The sequence below is a fragment of the Thunnus albacares genome, chromosome 24, assembly GCF_914725855.1.
Source record: "Thunnus albacares chromosome 24, fThuAlb1.1, whole genome shotgun sequence".
Taxonomy (NCBI): Eukaryota; Metazoa; Chordata; class Actinopteri; order Scombriformes; family Scombridae; genus Thunnus; species Thunnus albacares.
In genome coordinates, this window is record NC_058129.1 from 2,672,501 (window position 1) to 2,697,161 (window position 24,661).

At 61.3% G+C, this 24,661-nt stretch overlaps 73 non-coding genes across 73 annotated transcripts; all 73 read left to right on the top strand.

Moving 5' to 3' along the window:
* The first annotated feature begins 55 nt into the window (after positions 1–55).
* On the top strand, positions 56–174 carry LOC122976985. The gene has a single exon (XR_006401239.1). It is a non-coding gene; the product is annotated as a 5S ribosomal RNA (ribosomal RNA).
* A 224-nt stretch (positions 175–398) lies between these two features.
* Positions 399–517, top strand: LOC122976987. Its single transcript, XR_006401240.1, has one exon. It is a non-coding gene; the product is annotated as a 5S ribosomal RNA (ribosomal RNA).
* A 224-nt stretch (positions 518–741) lies between these two features.
* LOC122976988 lies at positions 742–860 on the top strand. Its single transcript, XR_006401241.1, has one exon. It is a non-coding gene; the product is annotated as a 5S ribosomal RNA (ribosomal RNA).
* A 224-nt stretch (positions 861–1,084) lies between these two features.
* On the top strand, positions 1,085–1,203 carry LOC122976989. Its single transcript, XR_006401242.1, has one exon. It is a non-coding gene; the product is annotated as a 5S ribosomal RNA (ribosomal RNA).
* A 224-nt stretch (positions 1,204–1,427) lies between these two features.
* Positions 1,428–1,546, top strand: LOC122976990. Its single transcript, XR_006401243.1, has one exon. It is a non-coding gene; the product is annotated as a 5S ribosomal RNA (ribosomal RNA).
* A 224-nt stretch (positions 1,547–1,770) lies between these two features.
* LOC122976992 lies at positions 1,771–1,889 on the top strand. The gene has a single exon (XR_006401245.1). It is a non-coding gene; the product is annotated as a 5S ribosomal RNA (ribosomal RNA).
* Positions 1,890–2,113: 224 nt separating this feature from the next.
* LOC122976993 lies at positions 2,114–2,232 on the top strand. The gene has a single exon (XR_006401246.1). It is a non-coding gene; the product is annotated as a 5S ribosomal RNA (ribosomal RNA).
* A 224-nt stretch (positions 2,233–2,456) lies between these two features.
* Positions 2,457–2,575, top strand: LOC122976994. Its single transcript, XR_006401247.1, has one exon. It is a non-coding gene; the product is annotated as a 5S ribosomal RNA (ribosomal RNA).
* Positions 2,576–2,799: 224 nt separating this feature from the next.
* Positions 2,800–2,918, top strand: LOC122976995. Its single transcript, XR_006401248.1, has one exon. It is a non-coding gene; the product is annotated as a 5S ribosomal RNA (ribosomal RNA).
* A 212-nt stretch (positions 2,919–3,130) lies between these two features.
* Positions 3,131–3,249, top strand: LOC122976996. The gene has a single exon (XR_006401249.1). It is a non-coding gene; the product is annotated as a 5S ribosomal RNA (ribosomal RNA).
* Positions 3,250–3,473: 224 nt separating this feature from the next.
* Positions 3,474–3,592, top strand: LOC122976997. The gene has a single exon (XR_006401250.1). It is a non-coding gene; the product is annotated as a 5S ribosomal RNA (ribosomal RNA).
* Positions 3,593–3,804: 212 nt separating this feature from the next.
* LOC122976998 lies at positions 3,805–3,923 on the top strand. Its single transcript, XR_006401251.1, has one exon. It is a non-coding gene; the product is annotated as a 5S ribosomal RNA (ribosomal RNA).
* Positions 3,924–4,147: 224 nt separating this feature from the next.
* LOC122976999 lies at positions 4,148–4,266 on the top strand. Its single transcript, XR_006401252.1, has one exon. It is a non-coding gene; the product is annotated as a 5S ribosomal RNA (ribosomal RNA).
* Positions 4,267–4,478: 212 nt separating this feature from the next.
* LOC122977000 lies at positions 4,479–4,597 on the top strand. Its single transcript, XR_006401253.1, has one exon. It is a non-coding gene; the product is annotated as a 5S ribosomal RNA (ribosomal RNA).
* A 224-nt stretch (positions 4,598–4,821) lies between these two features.
* On the top strand, positions 4,822–4,940 carry LOC122977001. Its single transcript, XR_006401254.1, has one exon. It is a non-coding gene; the product is annotated as a 5S ribosomal RNA (ribosomal RNA).
* A 224-nt stretch (positions 4,941–5,164) lies between these two features.
* Positions 5,165–5,283, top strand: LOC122977004. Its single transcript, XR_006401256.1, has one exon. It is a non-coding gene; the product is annotated as a 5S ribosomal RNA (ribosomal RNA).
* A 224-nt stretch (positions 5,284–5,507) lies between these two features.
* On the top strand, positions 5,508–5,626 carry LOC122977005. Its single transcript, XR_006401257.1, has one exon. It is a non-coding gene; the product is annotated as a 5S ribosomal RNA (ribosomal RNA).
* A 224-nt stretch (positions 5,627–5,850) lies between these two features.
* LOC122977006 lies at positions 5,851–5,969 on the top strand. The gene has a single exon (XR_006401258.1). It is a non-coding gene; the product is annotated as a 5S ribosomal RNA (ribosomal RNA).
* Positions 5,970–6,193: 224 nt separating this feature from the next.
* On the top strand, positions 6,194–6,312 carry LOC122977007. The gene has a single exon (XR_006401259.1). It is a non-coding gene; the product is annotated as a 5S ribosomal RNA (ribosomal RNA).
* A 224-nt stretch (positions 6,313–6,536) lies between these two features.
* LOC122977008 lies at positions 6,537–6,655 on the top strand. Its single transcript, XR_006401260.1, has one exon. It is a non-coding gene; the product is annotated as a 5S ribosomal RNA (ribosomal RNA).
* Positions 6,656–6,879: 224 nt separating this feature from the next.
* LOC122977009 lies at positions 6,880–6,998 on the top strand. The gene has a single exon (XR_006401261.1). It is a non-coding gene; the product is annotated as a 5S ribosomal RNA (ribosomal RNA).
* A 224-nt stretch (positions 6,999–7,222) lies between these two features.
* On the top strand, positions 7,223–7,341 carry LOC122977010. The gene has a single exon (XR_006401262.1). It is a non-coding gene; the product is annotated as a 5S ribosomal RNA (ribosomal RNA).
* A 224-nt stretch (positions 7,342–7,565) lies between these two features.
* LOC122977011 lies at positions 7,566–7,684 on the top strand. Its single transcript, XR_006401263.1, has one exon. It is a non-coding gene; the product is annotated as a 5S ribosomal RNA (ribosomal RNA).
* A 212-nt stretch (positions 7,685–7,896) lies between these two features.
* On the top strand, positions 7,897–8,015 carry LOC122977012. The gene has a single exon (XR_006401264.1). It is a non-coding gene; the product is annotated as a 5S ribosomal RNA (ribosomal RNA).
* A 224-nt stretch (positions 8,016–8,239) lies between these two features.
* Positions 8,240–8,358, top strand: LOC122977013. The gene has a single exon (XR_006401265.1). It is a non-coding gene; the product is annotated as a 5S ribosomal RNA (ribosomal RNA).
* Positions 8,359–8,570: 212 nt separating this feature from the next.
* On the top strand, positions 8,571–8,689 carry LOC122977015. The gene has a single exon (XR_006401267.1). It is a non-coding gene; the product is annotated as a 5S ribosomal RNA (ribosomal RNA).
* Positions 8,690–8,913: 224 nt separating this feature from the next.
* On the top strand, positions 8,914–9,032 carry LOC122977016. Its single transcript, XR_006401268.1, has one exon. It is a non-coding gene; the product is annotated as a 5S ribosomal RNA (ribosomal RNA).
* A 212-nt stretch (positions 9,033–9,244) lies between these two features.
* On the top strand, positions 9,245–9,363 carry LOC122977017. Its single transcript, XR_006401270.1, has one exon. It is a non-coding gene; the product is annotated as a 5S ribosomal RNA (ribosomal RNA).
* Positions 9,364–9,587: 224 nt separating this feature from the next.
* Positions 9,588–9,706, top strand: LOC122977019. The gene has a single exon (XR_006401271.1). It is a non-coding gene; the product is annotated as a 5S ribosomal RNA (ribosomal RNA).
* Positions 9,707–9,930: 224 nt separating this feature from the next.
* On the top strand, positions 9,931–10,049 carry LOC122977020. The gene has a single exon (XR_006401272.1). It is a non-coding gene; the product is annotated as a 5S ribosomal RNA (ribosomal RNA).
* A 224-nt stretch (positions 10,050–10,273) lies between these two features.
* On the top strand, positions 10,274–10,392 carry LOC122977021. Its single transcript, XR_006401273.1, has one exon. It is a non-coding gene; the product is annotated as a 5S ribosomal RNA (ribosomal RNA).
* Positions 10,393–10,604: 212 nt separating this feature from the next.
* LOC122977022 lies at positions 10,605–10,723 on the top strand. The gene has a single exon (XR_006401274.1). It is a non-coding gene; the product is annotated as a 5S ribosomal RNA (ribosomal RNA).
* A 224-nt stretch (positions 10,724–10,947) lies between these two features.
* LOC122977023 lies at positions 10,948–11,066 on the top strand. The gene has a single exon (XR_006401275.1). It is a non-coding gene; the product is annotated as a 5S ribosomal RNA (ribosomal RNA).
* Positions 11,067–11,278: 212 nt separating this feature from the next.
* On the top strand, positions 11,279–11,397 carry LOC122977024. Its single transcript, XR_006401276.1, has one exon. It is a non-coding gene; the product is annotated as a 5S ribosomal RNA (ribosomal RNA).
* A 224-nt stretch (positions 11,398–11,621) lies between these two features.
* On the top strand, positions 11,622–11,740 carry LOC122977025. The gene has a single exon (XR_006401277.1). It is a non-coding gene; the product is annotated as a 5S ribosomal RNA (ribosomal RNA).
* A 212-nt stretch (positions 11,741–11,952) lies between these two features.
* On the top strand, positions 11,953–12,071 carry LOC122977027. The gene has a single exon (XR_006401279.1). It is a non-coding gene; the product is annotated as a 5S ribosomal RNA (ribosomal RNA).
* A 224-nt stretch (positions 12,072–12,295) lies between these two features.
* On the top strand, positions 12,296–12,414 carry LOC122977028. The gene has a single exon (XR_006401280.1). It is a non-coding gene; the product is annotated as a 5S ribosomal RNA (ribosomal RNA).
* A 212-nt stretch (positions 12,415–12,626) lies between these two features.
* LOC122977029 lies at positions 12,627–12,745 on the top strand. Its single transcript, XR_006401281.1, has one exon. It is a non-coding gene; the product is annotated as a 5S ribosomal RNA (ribosomal RNA).
* A 224-nt stretch (positions 12,746–12,969) lies between these two features.
* LOC122977030 lies at positions 12,970–13,088 on the top strand. The gene has a single exon (XR_006401282.1). It is a non-coding gene; the product is annotated as a 5S ribosomal RNA (ribosomal RNA).
* Positions 13,089–13,300: 212 nt separating this feature from the next.
* Positions 13,301–13,419, top strand: LOC122977031. Its single transcript, XR_006401283.1, has one exon. It is a non-coding gene; the product is annotated as a 5S ribosomal RNA (ribosomal RNA).
* A 224-nt stretch (positions 13,420–13,643) lies between these two features.
* LOC122977032 lies at positions 13,644–13,762 on the top strand. Its single transcript, XR_006401284.1, has one exon. It is a non-coding gene; the product is annotated as a 5S ribosomal RNA (ribosomal RNA).
* A 224-nt stretch (positions 13,763–13,986) lies between these two features.
* On the top strand, positions 13,987–14,105 carry LOC122977033. Its single transcript, XR_006401285.1, has one exon. It is a non-coding gene; the product is annotated as a 5S ribosomal RNA (ribosomal RNA).
* A 224-nt stretch (positions 14,106–14,329) lies between these two features.
* On the top strand, positions 14,330–14,448 carry LOC122977035. Its single transcript, XR_006401286.1, has one exon. It is a non-coding gene; the product is annotated as a 5S ribosomal RNA (ribosomal RNA).
* A 212-nt stretch (positions 14,449–14,660) lies between these two features.
* Positions 14,661–14,779, top strand: LOC122977036. Its single transcript, XR_006401287.1, has one exon. It is a non-coding gene; the product is annotated as a 5S ribosomal RNA (ribosomal RNA).
* Positions 14,780–15,003: 224 nt separating this feature from the next.
* LOC122977777 lies at positions 15,004–15,122 on the top strand. The gene has a single exon (XR_006401994.1). It is a non-coding gene; the product is annotated as a 5S ribosomal RNA (ribosomal RNA).
* A 224-nt stretch (positions 15,123–15,346) lies between these two features.
* Positions 15,347–15,465, top strand: LOC122977037. The gene has a single exon (XR_006401288.1). It is a non-coding gene; the product is annotated as a 5S ribosomal RNA (ribosomal RNA).
* Positions 15,466–15,689: 224 nt separating this feature from the next.
* On the top strand, positions 15,690–15,808 carry LOC122977039. The gene has a single exon (XR_006401290.1). It is a non-coding gene; the product is annotated as a 5S ribosomal RNA (ribosomal RNA).
* A 212-nt stretch (positions 15,809–16,020) lies between these two features.
* Positions 16,021–16,139, top strand: LOC122977040. The gene has a single exon (XR_006401291.1). It is a non-coding gene; the product is annotated as a 5S ribosomal RNA (ribosomal RNA).
* A 224-nt stretch (positions 16,140–16,363) lies between these two features.
* Positions 16,364–16,482, top strand: LOC122977041. The gene has a single exon (XR_006401292.1). It is a non-coding gene; the product is annotated as a 5S ribosomal RNA (ribosomal RNA).
* Positions 16,483–16,706: 224 nt separating this feature from the next.
* Positions 16,707–16,825, top strand: LOC122977042. Its single transcript, XR_006401293.1, has one exon. It is a non-coding gene; the product is annotated as a 5S ribosomal RNA (ribosomal RNA).
* A 224-nt stretch (positions 16,826–17,049) lies between these two features.
* Positions 17,050–17,168, top strand: LOC122977043. Its single transcript, XR_006401294.1, has one exon. It is a non-coding gene; the product is annotated as a 5S ribosomal RNA (ribosomal RNA).
* Positions 17,169–17,392: 224 nt separating this feature from the next.
* On the top strand, positions 17,393–17,511 carry LOC122977044. The gene has a single exon (XR_006401295.1). It is a non-coding gene; the product is annotated as a 5S ribosomal RNA (ribosomal RNA).
* Positions 17,512–17,723: 212 nt separating this feature from the next.
* On the top strand, positions 17,724–17,842 carry LOC122977045. Its single transcript, XR_006401296.1, has one exon. It is a non-coding gene; the product is annotated as a 5S ribosomal RNA (ribosomal RNA).
* Positions 17,843–18,066: 224 nt separating this feature from the next.
* LOC122977046 lies at positions 18,067–18,185 on the top strand. Its single transcript, XR_006401297.1, has one exon. It is a non-coding gene; the product is annotated as a 5S ribosomal RNA (ribosomal RNA).
* Positions 18,186–18,409: 224 nt separating this feature from the next.
* LOC122977047 lies at positions 18,410–18,528 on the top strand. The gene has a single exon (XR_006401298.1). It is a non-coding gene; the product is annotated as a 5S ribosomal RNA (ribosomal RNA).
* Positions 18,529–18,752: 224 nt separating this feature from the next.
* Positions 18,753–18,871, top strand: LOC122977048. Its single transcript, XR_006401299.1, has one exon. It is a non-coding gene; the product is annotated as a 5S ribosomal RNA (ribosomal RNA).
* Positions 18,872–19,083: 212 nt separating this feature from the next.
* LOC122977050 lies at positions 19,084–19,202 on the top strand. The gene has a single exon (XR_006401301.1). It is a non-coding gene; the product is annotated as a 5S ribosomal RNA (ribosomal RNA).
* Positions 19,203–19,426: 224 nt separating this feature from the next.
* On the top strand, positions 19,427–19,545 carry LOC122977051. The gene has a single exon (XR_006401302.1). It is a non-coding gene; the product is annotated as a 5S ribosomal RNA (ribosomal RNA).
* A 224-nt stretch (positions 19,546–19,769) lies between these two features.
* Positions 19,770–19,888, top strand: LOC122977052. The gene has a single exon (XR_006401303.1). It is a non-coding gene; the product is annotated as a 5S ribosomal RNA (ribosomal RNA).
* A 212-nt stretch (positions 19,889–20,100) lies between these two features.
* LOC122977053 lies at positions 20,101–20,219 on the top strand. The gene has a single exon (XR_006401304.1). It is a non-coding gene; the product is annotated as a 5S ribosomal RNA (ribosomal RNA).
* Positions 20,220–20,443: 224 nt separating this feature from the next.
* On the top strand, positions 20,444–20,562 carry LOC122977054. Its single transcript, XR_006401305.1, has one exon. It is a non-coding gene; the product is annotated as a 5S ribosomal RNA (ribosomal RNA).
* Positions 20,563–20,774: 212 nt separating this feature from the next.
* On the top strand, positions 20,775–20,893 carry LOC122977055. Its single transcript, XR_006401306.1, has one exon. It is a non-coding gene; the product is annotated as a 5S ribosomal RNA (ribosomal RNA).
* A 224-nt stretch (positions 20,894–21,117) lies between these two features.
* Positions 21,118–21,236, top strand: LOC122977056. Its single transcript, XR_006401307.1, has one exon. It is a non-coding gene; the product is annotated as a 5S ribosomal RNA (ribosomal RNA).
* A 224-nt stretch (positions 21,237–21,460) lies between these two features.
* Positions 21,461–21,579, top strand: LOC122977057. Its single transcript, XR_006401308.1, has one exon. It is a non-coding gene; the product is annotated as a 5S ribosomal RNA (ribosomal RNA).
* Positions 21,580–21,803: 224 nt separating this feature from the next.
* Positions 21,804–21,922, top strand: LOC122977058. Its single transcript, XR_006401309.1, has one exon. It is a non-coding gene; the product is annotated as a 5S ribosomal RNA (ribosomal RNA).
* A 224-nt stretch (positions 21,923–22,146) lies between these two features.
* Positions 22,147–22,265, top strand: LOC122977059. The gene has a single exon (XR_006401310.1). It is a non-coding gene; the product is annotated as a 5S ribosomal RNA (ribosomal RNA).
* A 212-nt stretch (positions 22,266–22,477) lies between these two features.
* LOC122977062 lies at positions 22,478–22,596 on the top strand. Its single transcript, XR_006401312.1, has one exon. It is a non-coding gene; the product is annotated as a 5S ribosomal RNA (ribosomal RNA).
* A 224-nt stretch (positions 22,597–22,820) lies between these two features.
* On the top strand, positions 22,821–22,939 carry LOC122977063. Its single transcript, XR_006401313.1, has one exon. It is a non-coding gene; the product is annotated as a 5S ribosomal RNA (ribosomal RNA).
* A 224-nt stretch (positions 22,940–23,163) lies between these two features.
* Positions 23,164–23,282, top strand: LOC122977064. Its single transcript, XR_006401314.1, has one exon. It is a non-coding gene; the product is annotated as a 5S ribosomal RNA (ribosomal RNA).
* A 224-nt stretch (positions 23,283–23,506) lies between these two features.
* Positions 23,507–23,625, top strand: LOC122977065. Its single transcript, XR_006401315.1, has one exon. It is a non-coding gene; the product is annotated as a 5S ribosomal RNA (ribosomal RNA).
* Positions 23,626–23,837: 212 nt separating this feature from the next.
* Positions 23,838–23,956, top strand: LOC122977066. The gene has a single exon (XR_006401316.1). It is a non-coding gene; the product is annotated as a 5S ribosomal RNA (ribosomal RNA).
* Positions 23,957–24,180: 224 nt separating this feature from the next.
* Positions 24,181–24,299, top strand: LOC122977067. Its single transcript, XR_006401317.1, has one exon. It is a non-coding gene; the product is annotated as a 5S ribosomal RNA (ribosomal RNA).
* A 224-nt stretch (positions 24,300–24,523) lies between these two features.
* LOC122977068 lies at positions 24,524–24,642 on the top strand. Its single transcript, XR_006401318.1, has one exon. It is a non-coding gene; the product is annotated as a 5S ribosomal RNA (ribosomal RNA).
* Positions 24,643–24,661: the final 19 nt, after the last annotated feature.

Genomic DNA, 24,661 nt, shown 5'->3' on the forward strand with positions numbered 1-24,661 from the left:
GAGGCGCGTCTGACGAGCGCCACCCCTAAAAGGCCCATGCGTGGTACCTTGGACAGCTTACGGCCATACCACCCTGAACACGCCCGATCTCGTCTGATCTCGGAAGCCAAGCAGGGTCGGGCCTGGTTAGTACTTGGACGGGAGACCGCCTGGGAATACCAGGTGCTGTAAGCTTTTTCGCTTTTCTCCACAAGCGCCCGTCCGCCGCGCTTAACGTAGGGATCCTCTCTCTTGTTTTCCTCCGTGTCTGTGCAGAACTGTGCGCGGGAGTCCCGCTCTCTGGTGTTTCTCCGAGGGAGGAACGGATGGGAACGCTCCCGGCGCAGCTGCCGCCTGGGCCTTGGAGGCGCGTCTGACGAGCGCCACCCCTAAGAGGCCCATGCGTGGTACCTTGGACAGCTTACGGCCATACCACCCTGAACACGCCCGATCTCGTCTGATCTCGGAAGCCAAGCAGGGTCGGGCCTGGTTAGTACTTGGACGGGAGACCGCCTGGGAATACCAGGTGCTGTAAGCTTTTTCACTTTTCTCCACAAGCGCCCGTCCGCCGCGCTTAACGTAGGGATCCTCTCTCTTGTTTTCCTCCGTGTCTGTGCAGAACTGTGCGCGGGAGTCCCGCTCTCTGGTGTTTCTCCGAGGGAGGAACGGATGGGAACGCTCCCGGCGCAGCTGCCGCCTGGGCCTTGGAGGCGCGTCTGACGAGCGCCACCCCTAAGAGGCCCATGCGTGGTACCTTGGACAGCTTACGGCCATACCACCCTGAACACGCCCGATCTCGTCTGATCTCGGAAGCCAAGCAGGGTCGGGCCTGGTTAGTACTTGGACGGGAGACCGCCTGGGAATACCAGGTGCTGTAAGCTTTTTCACTTTTCTCCACAAGCGCCCGTCCGCCGCGCTTAACGTAGGGATCCTCTCTCTTGTTTTCCTCCGTGTCTGTGCAGAACTGTGCGCGGGAGTCCCGCTCTCTGGTGTTTCTCCGAGGGAGGAACGGATGGGAACGCTCCCGGCGCAGCTGCCGCCTGGGCCTTGGAGGCGCGTCTGACGAGCGCCACCCCTAAGAGGCCCATGCGTGGTACCTTGGACAGCTTACGGCCATACCACCCTGAACACGCCCGATCTCGTCTGATCTCGGAAGCCAAGCAGGGTCGGGCCTGGTTAGTACTTGGACGGGAGACCGCCTGGGAATACCAGGTGCTGTAAGCTTTTTCACTTTTCTCCACAAGCGCCCGTCCGCCGCGCTTAACGTAGGGATCCTCTCTCTTGTTTTCCTCCGTGTCTGTGCAGAACTGTGCGCGGGAGTCCCGCTCTCTGGTGTTTCTCCGAGGGAGGAACGGATGGGAACGCTCCCGGCGCAGCTGCCGCCTGGGCCTTGGAGGCGCGTCTGACGAGCGCCACCCCTAAGAGGCCCATGCGTGGTACCTTGGACAGCTTACGGCCATACCACCCTGAACACGCCCGATCTCGTCTGATCTCGGAAGCCAAGCAGGGTCGGGCCTGGTTAGTACTTGGACGGGAGACCGCCTGGGAATACCAGGTGCTGTAAGCTTTTTCACTTTTCTCCACAAGCGCCCGTCCGCCGCGCTTAACGTAGGGATCCTCTCTCTTGTTTTCCTCCGTGTCTGTGCCGAACTGTGCGCGGGAGTCCCGCTCTCTGGTGTTTCTCCGAGGGAGGAACGGATGGGAACGCTCCCGGCGCAGCTGCCGCCTGGGCCTTGGAGGCGCGTCTGACGAGCGCCACCCCTAAGAGGCCCATGCGTGGTACCTTGGACAGCTTACGGCCATACCACCCTGAACACGCCCGATCTCGTCTGATCTCGGAAGCCAAGCAGGGTCGGGCCTGGTTAGTACTTGGACGGGAGACCGCCTGGGAATACCAGGTGCTGTAAGCTTTTTCACTTTTCTCCACAAGTGCCCGTCCGCCGCGCTTAACGTAGGGATCCTCTCTCTTGTTTTCCTCCGTGTCTGTGCAGAACTGTGCGCGGGAGTCCCGCTCTCTGGTGTTTCTCCGAGGGAGGAACGGATGGGAACGCTCCCGGCGCAGCTGCCGCCTGGGCCTTGGAGGCGCGTCTGACGAGCGCCACCCCTAAGAGGCCCATGCGTGGTACCTTGGACAGCTTACGGCCATACCACCCTGAACACGCCCGATCTCGTCTGATCTCGGAAGCCAAGCAGGGTCGGGCCTGGTTAGTACTTGGACGGGAGACCGCCTGGGAATACCAGGTGCTGTAAGCTTTTTCACTTTTCTCCACAAGCGCCCGTCCGCCGCGCTTAACGTAGGGATCCTCTCTCTTGTTTTCCTCCGTGTCTGTGCAGAACTGTGCGCGGGAGTCCCGCTCTCTGGTGTTTCTCCGAGGGAGGAACGGATGGGAACGCTCCCGGCGCAGCTGCCGCCTGGGCCTTGGAGGCGCGTCTGACGAGCGCCACCCCTAAGAGGCCCATGCGTGGTACCTTGGACAGCTTACGGCCATACCACCCTGAACACGCCCGATCTCGTCTGATCTCGGAAGCCAAGCAGGGTCGGGCCTGGTTAGTACTTGGACGGGAGACCGCCTGGGAATACCAGGTGCTGTAAGCTTTTTCACTTTTCTCCACAAGCGCCCGTCCGCCGCGCTTAACGTAGGGATCCTCTCTCTTGTTTTCCTCCGTGTCTGTGCAGAACTGTGCGCGGGAGTCCCGCTCTCTGGTGTTTCTCCGAGGGAGGAACGGATGGGAACGCTCCCGGCGCAGCTGCCGCCTGGGCCTTGGAGGCGCGTCTGACGAGCGCCACCCCTAAGAGGCCCATGCGTGGTACCTTGGACAGCTTACGGCCATACCACCCTGAACACGCCCGATCTCGTCTGATCTCGGAAGCCAAGCAGGGTCGGGCCTGGTTAGTACTTGGACGGGAGACCGCCTGGGAATACCAGGTGCTGTAAGCTTTTTCACTTTTCTCCACAAGCGCCCGTCCGCCGCGCTTAACGTAGGGATCCTCTCTCTTGTTTTCCTCCGTGTCTGTGCAGAACTGTGCGCGGGAGTCCCGCTCTCTGGTGTTTCTCCGAGGGAGGAACGGATGGGAACGCTGCCGCCTGGGCCTTGGAGGCGCGTCTGACGAGCGCCACCCCTAAGAGGCCCATGCGTGGTACCTTGGACAGCTTACGGCCATACCACCCTGAACACGCCCGATCTCGTCTGATCTCGGAAGCCAAGCAGGGTCGGGCCTGGTTAGTACTTGGACGGGAGACCGCCTGGGAATACCAGGTGCTGTAAGCTTTTTCACTTTTCTCCACAAGCGCCCGTCCGCCGCGCTTAACGTAGGGATCCTCTCTCTTGTTTTCCTCCGTGTCTGTGCAGAACTGTGCGCGGGAGTCCCGCTCTCTGGTGTTTCTCCGAGGGAGGAACGGATGGGAACGCTCCCGGCGCAGCTGCCGCCTGGGCCTTGGAGGCGCGTCTGACGAGCGCCACCCCTAAGAGGCCCATGCGTGGTGCCTTGGACAGCTTACGGCCATACCACCCTGAACACGCCCGATCTCGTCTGATCTCGGAAGCCAAGCAGGGTCGGGCCTGGTTAGTACTTGGACGGGAGACCGCCTGGGAATACCAGGTGCTGTAAGCTTTTTCACTTTTCTCCACAAGCGCCCGTCCGCCGCGCTTAACGTAGGGATCCTCTCTCTTGTTTTCCTCCGTGTCTGTGCAGAACTGTGCGCGGGAGTCCCGCTCTCTGGTGTTTCTCCGAGGGAGGAACGGATGGGAACGCTGCCGCCTGGGCCTTGGAGGCGCGTCTGACGAGCGCCACCCCTAAGAGGCCCATGCGTGGTACCTTGGACAGCTTACGGCCATACCACCCTGAACACGCCCGATCTCGTCTGATCTCGGAAGCCAAGCAGGGTCGGGCCTGGTTAGTACTTGGACGGGAGACCGCCTGGGAATACCAGGTGCTGTAAGCTTTTTCACTTTTCTCCACAAGCGCCCGTCCGCCGCGCTTAACGTAGGGATCCTCTCTCTTGTTTTCCTCCGTGTCTGTGCAGAACTGTGCGCGGGAGTCCCGCTCTCTGGTGTTTCTCCGAGGGAGGAACGGATGGGAACGCTCCCGGCGCAGCTGCCGCCTGGGCCTTGGAGGCGCGTCTGACGAGCGCCACCCCTAAGAGGCCCATGCGTGGTACCTTGGACAGCTTACGGCCATACCACCCTGAACACGCCCGATCTCGTCTGATCTCGGAAGCCAAGCAGGGTCGGGCCTGGTTAGTACTTGGACGGGAGACCGCCTGGGAATACCAGGTGCTGTAAGCTTTTTCACTTTTCTCCACAAGCGCCCGTCCGCCGCGCCTAACGTAGGGATCCTCTCTCTTGTTTTCCTCCGTGTCTGTGCAGAACTGTGCGCGGGAGTCCCGCTCTCTGGTGTTTCTCCGAGGGAGGAACGGATGGGAACGCTGCCGCCTGGGCCTTGGAGGCGCGTCTGACGAGCGCCACCCCTAAGAGGCCCATGCGTGGTACCTTGGACAGCTTACGGCCATACCACCCTGAACACGCCCGATCTCGTCTGATCTCGGAAGCCAAGCAGGGTCGGGCCTGGTTAGTACTTGGACGGGAGACCGCCTGGGAATACCAGGTGCTGTAAGCTTTTTCACTTTTCTCCACAAGCGCCCGTCCGCCGCGCTTAACGTAGGGATCCTCTCTCTTGTTTTCCTCCGTGTCTGTGCAGAACTGTGCGCGGGAGTCCCGCTCTCTGGTGTTTCTCCGAGGGAGGAACGGATGGGAACGCTCCCGGCGCAGCTGCCGCCTGGGCCTTGGAGGCGCGTCTGACGAGCGCCACCCCTAAGAGGCCCATGCGTGGTACCTTGGACAGCTTACGGCCATACCACCCTGAACACGCCCGATCTCGTCTGATCTCGGAAGCCAAGCAGGGTCGGGCCTGGTTAGTACTTGGACGGGAGACCGCCTGGGAATACCAGGTGCTGTAAGCTTTTTCACTTTTCTCCACAAGCGCCCGTCCGCCGCGCTTAACGTAGGGATCCTCTCTCTTGTATTCCTCCGTGTCTGTGCAGAACTGTGCGCGGGAGTCCCGCTCTCTGGTGTTTCTCCCAGGGAGGAACGGATGGGAACGCTCCCGGCGCAGCTGCCGCCTGGGCCTTGGAGGCGCGTCTGACGAGCGCCACCCCTAAGAGGCCCATGCGTGGTACCTTGGACAGCTTACGGCCATACCACCCTGAACACGCCCGATCTCGTCTGATCTCGGAAGCCAAGCAGGGTCGGGCCTGGTTAGTACTTGGACGGGAGACCGCCTGGGAATACCAGGTGCTGTAAGCTTTTTCACTTTTCTCCACAAGCGCCCGTCCGCCGCGCTTAACGTAGGGATCCTCTCTCTTGTTTTCCTCCGTGTCTGTGCAGAACTGTGCGCGGGAGTCCCGCTCTCTGGTGTTTCTCCGAGGGAGGAACGGATGGGAACGCTCCCGGCGCAGCTGCCGCCTGGGCCTTGGAGGCGCGTCTGACGAGCGCCACCCCTAAGAGGCCCATGCGTGGTACCTTGGACAGCTTACGGCCATACCACCCTGAACACGCCCGATCTCGTCTGATCTCGGAAGCCAAGCAGGGTCGGGCCTGGTTAGTACTTGGACGGGAGACCGCCTGGGAATACCAGGTGCTGTAAGCTTTTTCACTTTTCTCCACAAGCGCCCGTCCGCCGCGCTTAACGTAGGGATCCTCTCTCTTGTTTTCCTCCGTGTCTGTGCAGAACTGTGCGCGGGAGTCCCGCTCTCTGGTGTTTCTCCGAGGGAGGAACGGATGGGAACGCTCCCGGCGCAGCTGCCGCCTGGGCCTTGGAGGCGCGTCTGACGAGCGCCACCCCTAAGAGGCCCATGCGTGGTACCTTGGACAGCTTACGGCCATACCACCCTGAACACGCCCGATCTCGTCTGATCTCGGAAGCCAAGCAGGGTCGGGCCTGGTTAGTACTTGGACGGGAGACCGCCTGGGAATACCAGGTGCTGTAAGCTTTTTCACTTTTCTCCACAAGCGCCCGTCCGCCGCGCTTAACGTAGGGATCCTCTCTCTTGTTTTCCTCCGTGTCTGTGCCGAACTGTGCGCGGGAGTCCCGCTCTCTGGTGTTTCTCCCAGGGAGGAACGGATGGGAACGCTCCCGGCGCAGCTGCCGCCTGGGCCTTGGAGGCGCGTCTGACGAGCGCCACCCCTAAGAGGCCCATGCGTGGTACCTTGGACAGCTTACGGCCATACCACCCTGAACACGCCCGATCTCGTCTGATCTCGGAAGCCAAGCAGGGTCGGGCCTGGTTAGTACTTGGACGGGAGACCGCCTGGGAATACCAGGTGCTGTAAGCTTTTTCACTTTTCTCCACAAGCGCCCGTCCGCCGCGCTTAACGTAGGGATCCTCTCTCTTGTTTTCCTCCGTGTCTGTGCCGAACTGTGCGCGGGAGTCCCGCTCTCTGGTGTTTCTCCGAGGGAGGAACGGATGGGAACGCTCCCGGCGCAGCTGCCGCCTGGGCCTTGGAGGCGCGTCTGACGAGCGCCACCCCTAAGAGGCCCATGCGTGGTACCTTGGACAGCTTACGGCCATACCACCCTGAACACGCCCGATCTCGTCTGATCTCGGAAGCCAAGCAGGGTCGGGCCTGGTTAGTACTTGGACGGGAGACCGCCTGGGAATACCAGGTGCTGTAAGCTTTTTCACTTTTCTCCACAAGTGCCCGTCCGCCGCGCTTAACGTAGGGATCCTCTCTCTTGTTTTCCTCCGTGTCTGTGCAGAACTGTGCGCGGGAGTCCCGCTCTCTGGTGTTTCTCCGAGGGAGGAACGGATGGGAACGCTCCCGGCGCAGCTGCCGCCTGGGCCTTGGAGGCGCGTCTGACGAGCGCCACCCCTAAGAGGCCCATGCGTGGTACCTTGGACAGCTTACGGCCATACCACCCTGAACACGCCCGATCTCGTCTGATCTCGGAAGCCAAGCAGGGTCGGGCCTGGTTAGTACTTGGACGGGAGACCGCCTGGGAATACCAGGTGCTGTAAGCTTTTTCACTTTTCTCCACAAGCGCCCGTCCGCCGCGCTTAACGTAGGGATCCTCTCTCTTGTTTTCCTCCGTGTCTGTGCAGAACTGTGCGCGGGAGTCCCGCTCTCTGGTGTTTCTCCGAGGGAGGAACGGATGGGAACGCTCCCGGCGCAGCTGCCGCCTGGGCCTTGGAGGCGCGTCTGACGAGCGCCACCCCTAAGAGGCCCATGCGTGGTACCTTGGACAGCTTACGGCCATACCACCCTGAACACGCCCGATCTCGTCTGATCTCGGAAGCCAAGCAGGGTCGGGCCTGGTTAGTACTTGGACGGGAGACCGCCTGGGAATACCAGGTGCTGTAAGCTTTTTCACTTTTCTCCACAAGCGCCCGTCCGCCGCGCTTAACGTAGGGATCCTCTCTCTTGTTTTCCTCCGTGTCTGTGCAGAACTGTGCGCGGGAGTCCCGCTCTCTGGTGTTTCTCCGAGGGAGGAACGGATGGGAACGCTCCCGGCGCAGCTGCCGCCTGGGCCTTGGAGGCGCGTCTGACGAGCGCCACCCCTAAGAGGCCCATGCGTGGTACCTTGGACAGCTTACGGCCATACCACCCTGAACACGCCCGATCTCGTCTGATCTCGGAAGCCAAGCAGGGTCGGGCCTGGTTAGTACTTGGACGGGAGACCGCCTGGGAATACCAGGTGCTGTAAGCTTTTTCACTTTTCTCCACAAGCGCCCGTCCGCCGCGCTTAACGTAGGGATCCTCTCTCTTGTTTTCCTCCGTGTCTGTGCAGAACTGTGCGCGGGAGTCCCGCTCTCTGGTGTTTCTCCGAGGGAGGAACGGATGGGAACGCTGCCGCCTGGGCCTTGGAGGCGCGTCTGACGAGCGCCACCCCTAAGAGGCCCATGCGTGGTACCTTGGACAGCTTACGGCCATACCACCCTGAACACGCCCGATCTCGTCTGATCTCGGAAGCCAAGCAGGGTCGGGCCTGGTTAGTACTTGGACGGGAGACCGCCTGGGAATACCAGGTGCTGTAAGCTTTTTCACTTTTCTCCACAAGCGCCCGTCCGCCGCGCTTAACGTAGGGATCCTCTCTCTTGTTTTCCTCCGTGTCTGTGCAGAACTGTGCGCGGGAGTCCCGCTCTCTGGTGTTTCTCCGAGGGAGGAACGGATGGGAACGCTCCCGGCGCAGCTGCCGCCTGGGCCTTGGAGGCGCGTCTGACGAGCGCCACCCCTAAGAGGCCCATGCGTGGTGCCTTGGACAGCTTACGGCCATACCACCCTGAACACGCCCGATCTCGTCTGATCTCGGAAGCCAAGCAGGGTCGGGCCTGGTTAGTACTTGGACGGGAGACCGCCTGGGAATACCAGGTGCTGTAAGCTTTTTCACTTTTCTCCACAAGCGCCCGTCCGCCGCGCTTAACGTAGGGATCCTCTCTCTTGTTTTCCTCCGTGTCTGTGCAGAACTGTGCGCGGGAGTCCCGCTCTCTGGTGTTTCTCCGAGGGAGGAACGGATGGGAACGCTGCCGCCTGGGCCTTGGAGGCGCGTCTGACGAGCGCCACCCCTAAGAGGCCCATGCGTGGTACCTTGGACAGCTTACGGCCATACCACCCTGAACACGCCCGATCTCGTCTGATCTCGGAAGCCAAGCAGGGTCGGGCCTGGTTAGTACTTGGACGGGAGACCGCCTGGGAATACCAGGTGCTGTAAGCTTTTTCACTTTTCTCCACAAGCGCCCGTCCGCCGCGCTTAACGTAGGGATCCTCTCTCTTGTTTTCCTCCGTGTCTGTGCAGAACTGTGCGCGGGAGTCCCGCTCTCTGGTGTTTCTCCGAGGGAGGAACGGATGGGAACGCTCCCGGCGCAGCTGCCGCCTGGGCCTTGGAGGCGCGTCTGACGAGCGCCACCCCTAAGAGGCCCATGCGTGGTACCTTGGACAGCTTACGGCCATACCACCCTGAACACGCCCGATCTCGTCTGATCTCGGAAGCCAAGCAGGGTCGGGCCTGGTTAGTACTTGGACGGGAGACCGCCTGGGAATACCAGGTGCTGTAAGCTTTTTCACTTTTCTCCACAAGCGCCCGTCCGCCGCGCCTAACGTAGGGATCCTCTCTCTTGTTTTCCTCCGTGTCTGTGCAGAACTGTGCGCGGGAGTCCCGCTCTCTGGTGTTTCTCCGAGGGAGGAACGGATGGGAACGCTGCCGCCTGGGCCTTGGAGGCGCGTCTGACGAGCGCCACCCCTAAGAGGCCCATGCGTGGTACCTTGGACAGCTTACGGCCATACCACCCTGAACACGCCCGATCTCGTCTGATCTCGGAAGCCAAGCAGGGTCGGGCCTGGTTAGTACTTGGACGGGAGACCGCCTGGGAATACCAGGTGCTGTAAGCTTTTTCACTTTTCTCCACAAGCGCCCGTCCGCCGCGCTTAACGTAGGGATCCTCTCTCTTGTTTTCCTCCGTGTCTGTGCAGAACTGTGCGCGGGAGTCCCGCTCTCTGGTGTTTCTCCGAGGGAGGAACGGATGGGAACGCTCCCGGCGCAGCTGCCGCCTGGGCCTTGGAGGCGCGTCTGACGAGCGCCACCCCTAAGAGGCCCATGCGTGGTACCTTGGACAGCTTACGGCCATACCACCCTGAACACGCCCGATCTCGTCTGATCTCGGAAGCCAAGCAGGGTCGGGCCTGGTTAGTACTTGGACGGGAGACCGCCTGGGAATACCAGGTGCTGTAAGCTTTTTCACTTTTCTCCACAAGCGCCCGTCCGCCGCGCTTAACGTAGGGATCCTCTCTCTTGTATTCCTCCGTGTCTGTGCAGAACTGTGCGCGGGAGTCCCGCTCTCTGGTGTTTCTCCCAGGGAGGAACGGATGGGAACGCTCCCGGCGCAGCTGCCGCCTGGGCCTTGGAGGCGCGTCTGACGAGCGCCACCCCTAAGAGGCCCATGCGTGGTACCTTGGACAGCTTACGGCCATACCACCCTGAACACGCCCGATCTCGTCTGATCTCGGAAGCCAAGCAGGGTCGGGCCTGGTTAGTACTTGGACGGGAGACCGCCTGGGAATACCAGGTGCTGTAAGCTTTTTCACTTTTCTCCACAAGCGCCCGTCCGCCGCGCTTAACGTAGGGATCCTCTCTCTTGTTTTCCTCCGTGTCTGTGCAGAACTGTGCGCGGGAGTCCCGCTCTCTGGTGTTTCTCCGAGGGAGGAACGGATGGGAACGCTCCCGGCGCAGCTGCCGCCTGGGCCTTGGAGGCGCGTCTGACGAGCGCCACCCCTAAGAGGCCCATGCGTGGTACCTTGGACAGCTTACGGCCATACCACCCTGAACACGCCCGATCTCGTCTGATCTCGGAAGCCAAGCAGGGTCGGGCCTGGTTAGTACTTGGACGGGAGACCGCCTGGGAATACCAGGTGCTGTAAGCTTTTTCACTTTTCTCCACAAGCGCCCGTCCGCCGCGCTTAACGTAGGGATCCTCTCTCTTGTTTTCCTCCGTGTCTGTGCAGAACTGTGCGCGGGAGTCCCGCTCTCTGGTGTTTCTCCGAGGGAGGAACGGATGGGAACGCTGCCGCCTGGGCCTTGGAGGCGCGTCTGACGAGCGCCACCCCTAAGAGGCCCATGCGTGGTACCTTGGACAGCTTACGGCCATACCACCCTGAACACGCCCGATCTCGTCTGATCTCGGAAGCCAAGCAGGGTCGGGCCTGGTTAGTACTTGGACGGGAGACCGCCTGGGAATACCAGGTGCTGTAAGCTTTTTCACTTTTCTCCACAAGCGCCCGTCCGCCGCGCTTAACGTAGGGATCCTCTCTCTTGTTTTCCTCCGTGTCTGTGCAGAACTGTGCGCGGGAGTCCCGCTCTCTGGTGTTTCTCCGAGGGAGGAACGGATGGGAACGCTCCCGGCGCAGCTGCCGCCTGGGCCTTGGAGGCGCGTCTGACGAGCGCCACCCCTAAGAGGCCCATGCGTGGTACCTTGGACAGCTTACGGCCATACCACCCTGAACACGCCCGATCTCGTCTGATCTCGGAAGCCAAGCAGGGTCGGGCCTGGTTAGTACTTGGACGGGAGACCGCCTGGGAATACCAGGTGCTGTAAGCTTTTTCACTTTTCTCCACAAGCGCCCGTCCGCCGCGCTTAACGTAGGGATCCTCTCTCTTGTTTTCCTCCGTGTCTGTGCAGAACTGTGCGCGGGAGTCCCGCTCTCTGGTGTTTCTCCGAGGGAGGAACGGATGGGAACGCTGCCGCCTGGGCCTTGGAGGCGCGTCTGACGAGCGCCACCCCTAAGAGGCCCATGCGTGGTACCTTGGACAGCTTACGGCCATACCACCCTGAACACGCCCGATCTCGTCTGATCTCGGAAGCCAAGCAGGGTCGGGCCTGGTTAGTACTTGGACGGGAGACCGCCTGGGAATACCAGGTGCTGTAAGCTTTTTCACTTTTCTCCACAAGCGCCCGTCCGCCGCGCTTAACGTAGGGATCCTCTCTCTTGTTTTCCTCCGTGTCTGTGCAGAACTGTGCGCGGGAGTCCCGCTCTCTGGTGTTTCTCCGAGGGAGGAACGGATGGGAACGCTCCCGGCGCAGCTGCCGCCTGGGCCTTGGAGGCGCGTCTGACGAGCGCCACCCCTAAGAGGCCCATGCGTGGTACCTTGGACAGCTTACGGCCATACCACCCTGAACACGCCCGATCTCGTCTGATCTCGGAAGCCAAGCAGGGTCGGGCCTGGTTAGTACTTGGACGGGAGACCGCCTGGGAATACCAGGTGCTGTAAGCTTTTTCACTTTTCTCCACAAGCGCCCGTCCGCCGCGCCTAACGTAGGGATCCTCTCTCTTGTTTTCCTCCGTGTCTGTGCAGAACTGTGCGCGGGAGTCCCGCTCTCTGGTGTTTCTCCGAGGGAGGAACGGATGGGAACGCTGCCGCCTGGGCCTTGGAGGCGCGTCTGACGAGCACCACCCCTAAGAGGCCCATGCGTGGTACCTTGGACAGCTTACGGCCATACCACCCTGAACACGCCCGATCTCGTCTGATCTCGGAAGCCAAGCAGGGTCGGGCCTGGTTAGTACTTGGACGGGAGACCGCCTGGGAATACCAGGTGCTGTAAGCTTTTTCACTTTTCTCCACAAGCGCCCGTCCGCCGCGTTTAACGTAGGGATCCTCTCTCTTGTTTTCCTCCGTGTCTGTGCAGAACTGTGCGCGGGAATCCCGCTCTCTGGTGTTTCTCCGAGGGAGGAACGGATGGGAACGCTCCCGGCGCAGCTGCCGCCTGGGCCTTGGAGGCGCGTCTGACGAGCGCCACCCCTAAGAGGCCCATGCGTGGTACCTTGGACAGCTTACGGCCATACCACCCTGAACACGCCCGATCTCGTCTGATCTCGGAAGCCAAGCAGGGTCGGGCCTGGTTAGTACTTGGACGGGAGACCGCCTGGGAATACCAGGTGCTGTAAGCTTTTTCACTTTTCTCCACAAGCGCCCGTCCGCCGCGCCTAACGTAGGGATCCTCTCTCTTGTTTTCCTCCGTGTCTGTGCAGAACTGTGCGCGGGAGTCCCGCTCTCTGGTGTTTCTCCGAGGGAGGAACGGATGGGAACGCTGCCGCCTGGGCCTTGGAGGCGCGTCTGACGAGCGCCACCCCTAAGAGGCCCATGCGTGGTACCTTGGACAGCTTACGGCCATACCACCCTGAACACGCCCGATCTCGTCTGATCTCGGAAGCCAAGCAGGGTCGGGCCTGGTTAGTACTTGGACGGGAGACCGCCTGGGAATACCAGGTGCTGTAAGCTTTTTCACTTTTCTCCACAAGCGCCCGTCCGCCGCGCTTAACGTAGGGATCCTCTCTCTTGTTTTCCTCCGTGTCTGTGCAGAACTGTGCGCGGGAGTCCCGCTCTCTGGTGTTTCTCCGAGGGAGGAACGGATGGGAACGCTCCCGGCGCAGCTGCCGCCTGGGCCTTGGAGGCGCGTCTGACGAGCGCCACCCCTAAGAGGCCCATGCGTGGTACCTTGGACAGCTTACGGCCATACCACCCTGAACACGCCCGATCTCGTCTGATCTCGGAAGCCAAGCAGGGTCGGGCCTGGTTAGTACTTGGACGGGAGACCGCCTGGGAATACCAGGTGCTGTAAGCTTTTTCACTTTTCTCCACAAGCGCCCGTCCGCCGCGCTTAACGTAGGGATCCTCTCTCTTGTTTTCCTCCGTGTCTGTGCAGAACTGTGCGCGGGAGTCCCGCTCTCTGGTGTTTCTCCGAGGGAGGAACGGATGGGAACGCTGCCGCCTGGGCCTTGGAGGCGCGTCTGACGAGCGCCACCCCTAAAAGGCCCATGCGTGGTACCTTGGACAGCTTACGGCCATACCACCCTGAACACGCCCGATCTCGTCTGATCTCGGAAGCCAAGCAGGGTCGGGCCTGGTTAGTACTTGGACGGGAGACCGCCTGGGAATACCAGGTGCTGTAAGCTTTTTCACTTTTCTCCACAAGCGCCCGTCCGCCGCGCTTAACGTAGGGATCCTCTCTCTTGTTTTCCTCCGTGTCTGTGCAGAACTGTGCGCGGGAGTCCCGCTCTCTGGTGTTTCTCCGAGGGAGGAACGGATGGGAACGCTCCCGGCGCAGCTGCCGCCTGGGCCTTGGAGGCGCGTCTGACGAGCGCCACCCCTAAGAGGCCCATGCGTGGTACCTTGGACAGCTTACGGCCATACCACCCTGAACACGCCCGATCTCGTCTGATCTCGGAAGCCAAGCAGGGTCGGGCCTGGTTAGTACTTGGACGGGAGACCGCCTGGGAATACCAGGTGCTGTAAGCTTTTTCACTTTTCTCCACAAGCGCCCGTCCGCCGCGCTTAACGTAGGGATCCTCTCTCTTGTTTTCCTCCGTGTCTGTGCAGAACTGTGCGCTGGAGTCCCGCTCTCTGGTGTTTCTCCGAGGGAGGAACGGATGGGAACGCTCCCGGCGCAGCTGCCGCCTGGGCCTTGGAGGCGCGTCTGACGAGCGCCACCCCTAAGAGGCCCATGCGTGGTACCTTGGACAGCTTACGGCCATACCACCCTGAACACGCCCGATCTCGTCTGATCTCGGAAGCCAAGCAGGGTCGGGCCTGGTTAGTACTTGGACGGGAGACCGCCTGGGAATACCAGGTGCTGTAAGCTTTTTCACTTTTCTCCACAAGCGCCCGTCCGCCGCGCTTAACGTAGGGATCCTCTCTCTTGTTTTCCTCCGTGTCTGTGCAGAACTGTGCGCGGGAGTCCCGCTCTCTGGTGTTTCTCCGAGGGAGGAACGGATGGGAACGCTCCCGGCGCAGCTGCCGCCTGGGCCTTGGAGGCGCGTCTGACGAGCGCCACCCCTAAGAGGCCCATGCGTGGTACCTTGGACAGCTTACGGCCATACCACCCTGAACACGCCCGATCTCGTCTGATCTCGGAAGCCAAGCAGGGTCGGGCCTGGTTAGTACTTGGACGGGAGACCGCCTGGGAATACCAGGTGCTGTAAGCTTTTTCACTTTTCTCCACAAGCGCCCGTCCGCCGCGCCTAACGTAGGGATCCTCTCTCTTGTTTTCCTCCGTGTCTGTGCAGAACTGTGCGCGGGAGTCCCGCTCTCTGGTGTTTCTCCGAGGGAGGAACAGATGGGAACGCTGCCGCCTGGGCCTTGGAGGCGCGTCTGACGAGCGCCACCCCTAAGAGGCCCATGCGTGGTACCTTGGACAGCTTACGGCCATACCACCCTGAACACGCCCGATCTCGTCTGATCTCGGAAGCCAAGCAGGGTCGGGCCTGGTTAGTACTTGGACGGGAGACCGCCTGGGAATACCAGGTGCTGTAAGCTTTTTCACTTTTCTCCACAAGCGCCCGTCCGCCGCGCTTAACGTAGGGATCCTCTCTCTTGTTTTCCTCCGTGTCTGTGCAGAACTGTGCGCGGGAGTCCCGCTCTCTGGTGTTTCTCCCAGGGAGGAACGGATGGGAACGCTCCCGGCGCAGCTGCCGCCTGGGCCTTGGAGGCGCGTCTGACGAGCGCCACCCCTAAGAGGCCCATGCGTGGTACCTTGGACAGCTTACGGCCATACCACCCTGAACACGCCCGATCTCGTCTGATCTCGGAAGCCAAGCAGGGTCGGGCCTGATTAGTACTTGGACGGGAGACCGCCTGGGAATACCAGGTGCTGTAAGCTTTTTCACTTTTCTCCACAAGCGCCCGTCCGCCGCGCTTAACGTAGGGATCCTCTCTCTTGTTTTCCTCCGTGTCTGTGCAGAACTGTGCGCGGGAGTCCCGCTCTCTGGTGTTTCTCCGAGGGAGGAACGGATGGGAACGCTCCCGGCGCAGCTGCCGCCTGGGCCTTGGAGGCGCGTCTGACGAGCGCCACCCCTAAGAGGCCCATGCGTGGTACCTTGGACAGCTTACGGCCATACCACCCTGAACACGCCCGATCTCGTCTGATCTCGGAAGCCAAGCAGGGTCGGGCCTGGTTAGTACTTGGACGGGAGACCGCCTGGGAATACCAGGTGCTGTAAGCTTTTTCACTTTTCTCCACAAGCGCCCGTCCGCCGCGCTTAACGTAGGGATCCTCTCTCTTGTTTTCCTCCGTGTCTGTGCAGAACTGTGCGCGGGAGTCCCGCTCTCTGGTGTTTCTCCGAGGGAGGAACGGATGGGAACGCTCCCGGCGCAGCTGCCGCCTGGGCCTTGGAGGCGCGTCTGACGAGCGCCACCCCTAAGAGGCCCATGCGTGGTACCTTGGACAGCTTACGGCCATACCACCCTGAACACGCCCGATCTCGTCTGATCTCGGAAGCCAAGCAGGGTCGGGCCTGGTTAGTACTTGGACGGGAGACCGCCTGGGAATACCAGGTGCTGTAAGCTTTTTCACTTTTCTCCACAAGCGCCCGTCCGCCGCGCCTAACGTAGGGATCCTCTCTCTTGTTTTCCTCCGTGTCTGTGCAGAACTGTGCGCGGGAGTCCCGCTCTCTGGTGTTTCTCCGAGGGAGGAACGGATGGGAACGCTGCCGCCTGGGCCTTGGAGGCGCGTCTGACGAGCGCCACCCCTAAGAGGCCCATGCGTGGTACCTTGGACAGCTTACGGCCATACCACCCTGAACACGCCCGATCTCGTCTGATCTCGGAAGCCAAGCAGGGTCGGGCCTGGTTAGTACTTGGACGGGAGACCGCCTGGGAATACCAGGTGCTGTAAGCTTTTTCACTTTTCTCCACAAGCGCCCGTCCGCCGCGCTTAACGTAGGGATCCTCTCTCTTGTTTTCCTCCGTGTCTGTGCAGAACTGTGCGCGGGAGTCCCGCTCTCTGGTGTTTCTCCGAGGGAGGAACGGATGGGAACGCTGCCGGCGCAGCTGCCGCCTGGGCCTTGGAGGCGCGTCTGACGAGCGCCACCCCTAAGAGGCCCATGCGTGGTACCTTGGACAGCTTACGGCCATACCACCCTGAACACGCCCGATCTCGTCTGATCTCGGAAGCCAAGCAGGGTCGGGCCTGGTTAGTACTTGGACGGGAGACCGCCTGGGAATACCAGGTGCTGTAAGCTTTTTCACTTTTCTCCACAAGCGCCCGTCCGCCGCGCTTAACGTAGGGATCCTCTCTCTTGTTTTCCTCCGTGTCTGTGCAGAACTGTGCGCGGGAGTCCCGCTCTCTGGTGTTTCTCCGAGGGAAGAACGGATGGGAACGCTCCCGGCGCAGCTGCCGCCTGGGCCTTGGAGGCGCGTCTGACGAGCGCCACCCCTAAGAGGCCCATGCGTGGTACCTTGGACAGCTTACGGCCATACCACCCTGAACACGCCCGATCTCGTCTGATCTCGGAAGCCAAGCAGGGTCGGGCCTGGTTAGTACTTGGACGGGAGACCGCCTGGGAATACCAGGTGCTGTAAGCTTTTTCACTTTTCTCCACAAGCGCCCGTCCGCCGCGCCTAAAGTAGGGATCCTCTCTCTTGTTTTCCTCCGTGTCTGTGCAGAACTGTGCGCGGGAGTCCCGCTCTCTGGTGTTTCTCCGAGGGAGGAACGGATGGGAACGCTCCCGGCGCAGCTGCCGCCTGGGCCTTGGAGGCGCGTCTGACGAGCGCCACCCCTAAGAGGCCCATGCGTGGTACCTTGGACAGCTTACGGCCATACCACCCTGAACACGCCCGATCTCGTCTGATCTCGGAAGCCAAGCAGGGTCGGGCCTGGTTAGTACTTGGACGGGAGACCGCCTGGGAATACCAGGTGCTGTAAGCTTTTTCACTTTTCTCCACAAGCGCCCGTCCGCCGCGCTTAACGTAGGGATCCTCTCTCTTGTTTTCCTCCGTGTCTGTGCAGAACTGTGCGCGGGAGTCCCGCTCTCTGGTGTTTCTCCGAGGGAGGAACGGATGGGAACGCTCCCGGCGCAGCTGCCGCCTGGGCCTTGGAGGCGCGTCTGACGAGCGCCACCCCTAAGAGGCCCATGCGTGGTACCTTGGACAGCTTACGGCCATACCACCCTGAACACGCCCGATCTCGTCTGATCTCGGAAGCCAAGCAGGGTCGGGCCTGGTTAGTACTTGGACGGGAGACCGCCTGGGAATACCAGGTGCTGTAAGCTTTTTCACTTTTCTCCACAAGCGCCCGTCCGCCGCGCCTAACGTAGGGATCCTCTCTCTTGTTTTCCTCCGTGTCTGTGCAGAACTGTGCGCGGGAGTCCCGCTCTCTGGTGTTTCTCCGAGGGAGGAACAGATGGGAACGCTGCCGCCTGGGCCTTGGAGGCGCGTCTGACGAGCGCCACCCCTAAGAGGCCCATGCGTGGTACCTTGGACAGCTTACGGCCATACCACCCTGAACACGCCCGATCTCGTCTGATCTCGGAAGCCAAGCAGGGTCGGGCCTGGTTAGTACTTGGACGGGAGACCGCCTGGGAATACCAGGTGCTGTAAGCTTTTTCACTTTTCTCCACAAGCGCCCGTCCGCCGCGCTTAACGTAGGGATCCTCTCTCTTGTTTTCCTCCGTGTCTGTGCAGAACTGTGCGCGGGAGTCCCGCTCTCTGGTGTTTCTCCCAGGGAGGAACGGATGGGAACGCTCCCGGCGCAGCTGCCGCCTGGGCCTTGGAGGCGCGTCTGACGAGCGCCACCCCTAAGAGGCCCATGCGTGGTACCTTGGACAGCTTACGGCCATACCACCCTGAACACGCCCGATCTCGTCTGATCTCGGAAGCCAAGCAGGGTCGGGCCTGGTTAGTACTTGGACGGGAGACCGCCTGGGAATACCAGGTGCTGTAAGCTTTTTCACTTTTCTCCACAAGCGCCCGTCCGCCGCGCTTAACGTAGGGATCCTCTCTCTTGTTTTCCTCCGTGTCTGTGCAGAACTGTGCGCGGGAGTCCCGCTCTCTGGTGTTTCTCCGAGGGAGGAACGGATGGGAACGCTCCCGGCGCAGCTGCCGCCTGGGCCTTGGAGGCGCGTCTGACGAGCGCCACCCCTAAGAGGCCCATGCGTGGTACCTTGGACAGCTTACGGCCATACCACCCTGAACACGCCCGATCTCGTCTGATCTCGGAAGCCAAGCAGGGTCGGGCCTGGTTAGTACTTGGACGGGAGACCGCCTGGGAATACCAGGTGCTGTAAGCTTTTTCACTTTTCTCCACAAGCGCCCGTCCGCCGCGCTTAACGTAGGGATCCTCTCTCTTGTTTTCCTCCGTGTCTGTGCAGAACTGTGCGCAGGAGTCCCGCTCTCTGGTGTTTCTCCGAGGGAGGAACGGATGGGAACGCTCCCGGCGCAGCTGCCGCCTGGGCCTTGGAGGCGCGTCTGACGAGCGCCACCCCTAAGAGGCCCATGCGTGGTACCTTGGACAGCTTACGGCCATACCACCCTGAACACGCCCGATCTCGTCTGATCTCGGAAGCCAAGCAGGGTCGGGCCTGGTTAGTACTTGGACGGGAGACCGCCTGGGAATACCAGGTGCTGTAAGCTTTTTCACTTTTCTCCACAAGCGCCCGTCCGCCGCGCCTAACGTAGGGATCCTCTCTCTTGTTTTCCTCCGTGTCTGTGCAGAACTGTGCGCGGGAGTCCCGCTCTCTGGTGTTTCTCCGAGGGAGGAACGGATGGGAACGCTGCCGCCTGGGCCTTGGAGGCGCGTCTGACGAGCGCCACCCCTAAGAGGCCCATGCGTGGTACCTTGGACAGCTTACGGCCATACCACCCTGAACACGCCCGATCTCGTCTGATCTCGGAAGCCAAGCAGGGTCGGGCCTGGTTAGTACTTGGACGGGAGACCGCCTGGGAATACCAGGTGCTGTAAGCTTTTTCACTTTTCTCCACAAGCGCCCGTCCGCCGCGCTTAACGTAGGGATCCTCTCTCTTGTTTTCCTCCGTGTCTGTGCAGAACTGTGCGCGGGAGTCCCGCTCTCTGGTGTTTCTCCGAGGGAGGAACGGATGGGAACGCTGCCGGCGCAGCTGCCGCCTGGGCCTTGGAGGCGCGTCTGACGAGCGCCACCCCTAAGAGGCCCATGCGTGGTACCTTGGACAGCTTACGGCCATACCACCCTGAACACGCCCGATCTCGTCTGATCTCGGAAGCCAAGCAGGGTCGGGCCTGGTTAGTACTTGGACGGGAGACCGCCTGGGAATACCAGGTGCTGTAAGCTTTTTCACTTTTCTCCACAAGCGCCCGTCCGCCGCGCTTAACGTAGGGATCCTCTCTCTTGTTTTCCTCCGTGTCTGTGCAGAACTGTGCGCGGGAGTCCCGCTCTCTGGTGTTTCTCCGAGGGAAGAACGGATGGGAACGCTCCCGGCGCAGCTGCCGCCTGGGCCTTGGAGGCGCGTCTGACGAGCGCCACCCCTAAGAGGCCCATGCGTGGTACCTTGGACAGCTTACGGCCATACCACCCTGAACACGCCCGATCTCGTCTGATCTCGGAAGCCAAGCAGGGTCGGGCCTGGTTAGTACTTGGACGGGAGACCGCCTGGGAATACCAGGTGCTGTAAGCTTTTTCACTTTTCTCCACAAGCGCCCGTCCGCCGCGCCTAAAGTAGGGATCCTCTCTCTTGTTTTCCTCCGTGTCTGTGCAGAACTGTGCGCGGGAGTCCCGCTCTCTGGTGTTTCTCCGAGGGAGGAACAGATGGGAACGCTGCCGCCTGGGCCTTGGAGGCGCGTCTGACGAGCGCCACCCCTAAGAGGCCCATGCGTGGTACCTTGGACAGCTTACGGCCATACCACCCTGAACACGCCCGATCTCGTCTGATCTCGGAAGCCAAGCAGGGTCGGGCCTGGTTAGTACTTGGACGGGAGACCGCCTGGGAATACCAGGTGCTGTAAGCTTTTTCACTTTTCTCCACAAGCGCCCGTCCGCCGCGCTTAACGTAGGGATCCTCTCTCTTGTTTTCCTCCGTGTCTGTGCAGAACTGTGCGCGGGAGTCCCGCTCTCTGGTGTTTCTCCGAGGGAGGAACGGATGGGAACGCTCCCGGCGCAGCTGCCGCCTGGGCCTTGGAGGCGCGTCTGACGAGCGCCACCCCTAAGAGGCCCATGCGTGGTACCTTGGACAGCTTACGGCCATACCACCCTGAACACGCCCGATCTCGTCTGATCTCGGAAGCCAAGCAGGGTCGGGCCTGGTTAGTACTTGGACGGGAGACCGCCTGGGAATACCAGGTGCTGTAAGCTTTTTCACTTTTCTCCACAAGCGCCCGTCCGCCGCGCCTAACGTAGGGATCCTCTCTCTTGTTTTCCTCCGTGTCTGTGCAGAACTGTGCGCGGGAGTCCCGCTCTCTGGTGTTTCTCCGAGGGAGGAACGGATGGGAACGCTGCCGCCTGGGCCTTGGAGGCGCGTCTGACGAGCGCCACCCCTAAGAGGCCCATGCGTGGTACCTTGGACAGCTTACGGCCATACCACCCTGAACACGCCCGATCTCGTCTGATCTCGGAAGCCAAGCAGGGTCGGGCCTGGTTAGTACTTGGACGGGAGACCGCCTGGGAATACCAGGTGCTGTAAGCTTTTTCACTTTTCTCCACAAGCGCCCGTCCGCCGCGCTTAACGTAGGGATCCTCTCTCTTGTTTTCCTCCGTGTCTGTGCAGAACTGTGCGCGGGAGTCCCGCTCTCTGGTGTTTCTCCGAGGGAGGAACGGATGGGAACGCTGCCGGCGCAGCTGCCGCCTGGGCCTTGGAGGCGCGTCTGACGAGCGCCACCCCTAAGAGGCCCATGCGTGGTACCTTGGACAGCTTACGGCCATACCACCCTGAACACGCCCGATCTCGTCTGATCTCGGAAGCCAAGCAGGGTCGGGCCTGGTTAGTACTTGGACGGGAGACCGCCTGGGAATACCAGGTGCTGTAAGCTTTTTCACTTTTCTCCACAAGCGCCCGTCCGCCGCGCTTAACGTAGGGATCCTCTCTCTTGTTTTCCTCCGTGTCTGTGCAGAACTGTGCGCGGGAGTCCCGCTCTCTGGTGTTTCTCCGAGGGAAGAACGGATGGGAACGCTCCCGGCGCAGCTGCCGCCTGGGCCTTGGAGGCGCGTCTGACGAGCGCCACCCCTAAGAGGCCCATGCGTGGTACCTTGGACAGCTTACGGCCATACCACCCTGAACACGCCCGATCTCGTCTGATCTCGGAAGCCAAGCAGGGTCGGGCCTGGTTAGTACTTGGACGGGAGACCGCCTGGGAATACCAGGTGCTGTAAGCTTTTTCACTTTTCTCCACAAGCGCCCGTCCGCCGCGCCTAAAGTAGGGATCCTCTCTCTTGTTTTCCTCCGTGTCTGTGCAGAACTGTGCGCGGGAGTCCCGCTCTCTGGTGTTTCTCCGAGGGAGGAACGGATGGGAACGCTCCCGGCGCAGCTGCCGCCTGGGCCTTGGAGGCGCGTCTGACGAGCGCCACCCCTAAGAGGCCCATGCGTGGTACCTTGGACAGCTTACGGCCATACCACCCTGAACACGCCCGATCTCGTCTGATCTCGGAAGCCAAGCAGGGTCGGGCCTGGTTAGTACTTGGACGGGAGACCGCCTGGGAATACCAGGTGCTGTAAGCTTTTTCACTTTTCTCCACAAGCGCCCGTCCGCCGCGCTTAACGTAGGGATCCTCTCTCTTGTTTTCCTCCGTGTCTGTGCAGAACTGTGCGCGGGAGTCCCGCTCTCTGGTGTTTCTCCGAGGGAGGAACGGATGGGAACGCTCCCGGCGCAGCTGCCGCCTGGGCCTTGGAGGCGCGTCTGACGAGCGCCACCCCTAAGAGGCCCATGCGTGGTACCTTGGACAGCTTACGGCCATACCACCCTGAACACGCCCGATCTCGTCTGATCTCGGAAGCCAAGCAGGGTCGGGCCTGGTTAGTACTTGGACGGGAGACCGCCTGGGAATACCAGGTGCTGTAAGCTTTTTCACTTTTCTCCACAAGCGCCCGTCCGCCGCGCCTAACGTAGGGATCCTCTCTCTTGTTTTCCTCCGTGTCTGTGCAGAACTGTGCGCGGGAGTCCCGCTCTCTGGTGTTTCTCCGAGGGAGGACCGGATGGGAACGCTGCCGCCTGGGCCTTGGAGGCGCGTCTGACGAGCGCCACCCCTAAGAGGCCCATGCGTGGTACCTTGGACAGCTTACGGCCATACCACCCTGAACACGCCCGATCTCGTCTGATCTCGGAAGCCAAGCAGGGTCGGGCCTGGTTAGTACTTGGACGGGAGACCGCCTGGGAATACCAGGTGCTGTAAGCTTTTTCACTTTTCTCCACAAGCGCCCGTCCGCCGCGCTTAACGTAGGGATCCTCTCTCTTGTTTTCCTCCGTGTCTGTGCAGAACTGTGCGCGGGAGTCCCGCTCTCTGGTGTTTCTCCCAGGGAGGAACGGATGGGAACGCTCCCGGCGCAGCTGCCGCCTGGGCCTTGGAGGCGCGTCTGACGAGCGCCACCCCTAAGAGGCCCATGCGTGGTACCTTGGACAGCTTACGGCCATACCACCCTGAACACGCCCGATCTCGTCTGATCTCGGAAGCCAAGCAGGGTCGGGCCTGGTTAGTACTTGGACGGGAGACCGCCTGGGAATACCAGGTGCTGTAAGCTTTTTCACTTTTCTCCACAAGCGCCCGTCCGCCGCGCTTAACGTAGGGATCCTCTCTCTTGTTTTCCTCCGTGTCTGTGCAGAACTGTGCGCGGGAGTCCCGCTCTCTGGTGTTTCTCCGAGGGAGGAACGGATGGGAACGCTCCCGGCGCAGCTGCCGCCTGGGCCTTGGAGGCGCGTCTGACGAGCGCCACCCCTAAGAGGCCCATGCGTGGTACCTTGGACAGCTTACGGCCATACCACCCTGAACACGCCCGATCTCGTCTGATCTCGGAAGCCAAGCAGGGTCGGGCCTGGTTAGTACTTGGACGGGAGACCGCCTGGGAATACCAGGTGCTGTAAGCTTTTTCACTTTTCTCCACAAGCGCCCGTCCGCCGCGCTTAACGTAGGGATCCTCTCTCTTGTTTTCCTCCGTGTCTGTGCAGAACTGTGCGCAGGAGTCCCGCTCTCTGGTGTTTCTCCGAGGGAGGAACGGATGGGAACGCTCCCGGCGCAGCTGCCGCCTGGGCCTTGGAGGCGCGTCTGACGAGCGCCACCCCTAAGAGGCCCATGCGTGGTACCTTGGACAGCTTACGGCCATACCACCCTGAACACGCCCGATCTCGTCTGATCTCGGAAGCCAAGCAGGGTCGGGCCTGGTTAGTACTTGGACGGGAGACCGCCTGGGAATACCAGGTGCTGTAAGCTTTTTCACTTTTCTCCACAAGCGCCCGTCCGCCGCGCCTAACGTAGGGATCCTCTCTCTTGTTTTCCTCCGTGTCTGTGCAGAACTGTGCGCGGGAGTCCCGCTCTCTGGTGTTTCTCCGAGGGAGGAACGGATGGGAACGCTGCCGCCTGGGCCTTGGAGGCGCGTCTGACGAGCGCCACCCCTAAGAGGCCCATGCGTGGTACCTTGGACAGCTTACGGCCATACCACCCTGAACACGCCCGATCTCGTCTGATCTCGGAAGCCAAGCAGGGTCGGGCCTGGTTAGTACTTGGACGGGAGACCGCCTGGGAATACCAGGTGCTGTAAGCTTTTTCACTTTTCTCCACAAGCGCCCGTCCGCCGCGCTTAACGTAGGGATCCTCTCTCTTGTTTTCCTCCGTGTCTGTGCAGAACTGTGCGCGGGAGTCCCGCTCTCTGGTGTTTCTCCGAGGGAGGAACGGATGGGAACGCTGCCGGCGCAGCTGCCGCCTGGGCCTTGGAGGCGCGTCTGACGAGCGCCACCCCTAAGAGGCCCATGCGTGGTACCTTGGACAGCTTACGGCCATACCACCCTGAACACGCCCGATCTCGTCTGATCTCGGAAGCCAAGCAGGGTCGGGCCTGGTTAGTACTTGGACGGGAGACCGCCTGGGAATACCAGGTGCTGTAAGCTTTTTCACTTTTCTCCACAAGCGCCCGTCCGCCGCGCTTAACGTAGGGATCCTCTCTCTTGTTTTCCTCCGTGTCTGTGCAGAACTGTGCGCGGGAGTCCCGCTCTCTGGTGTTTCTCCGAGGGAAGAACGGATGGGAACGCTCCCGGCGCAGCTGCCGCCTGGGCCTTGGAGGCGCGTCTGACGAGCGCCACCCCTAAGAGGCCCATGCGTGGTACCTTGGACAGCTTACGGCCATACCACCCTGAACACGCCCGATCTCGTCTGATCTCGGAAGCCAAGCAGGGTCGGGCCTGGTTAGTACTTGGACGGGAGACCGCCTGGGAATACCAGGTGCTGTAAGCTTTTTCACTTTTATCCACAA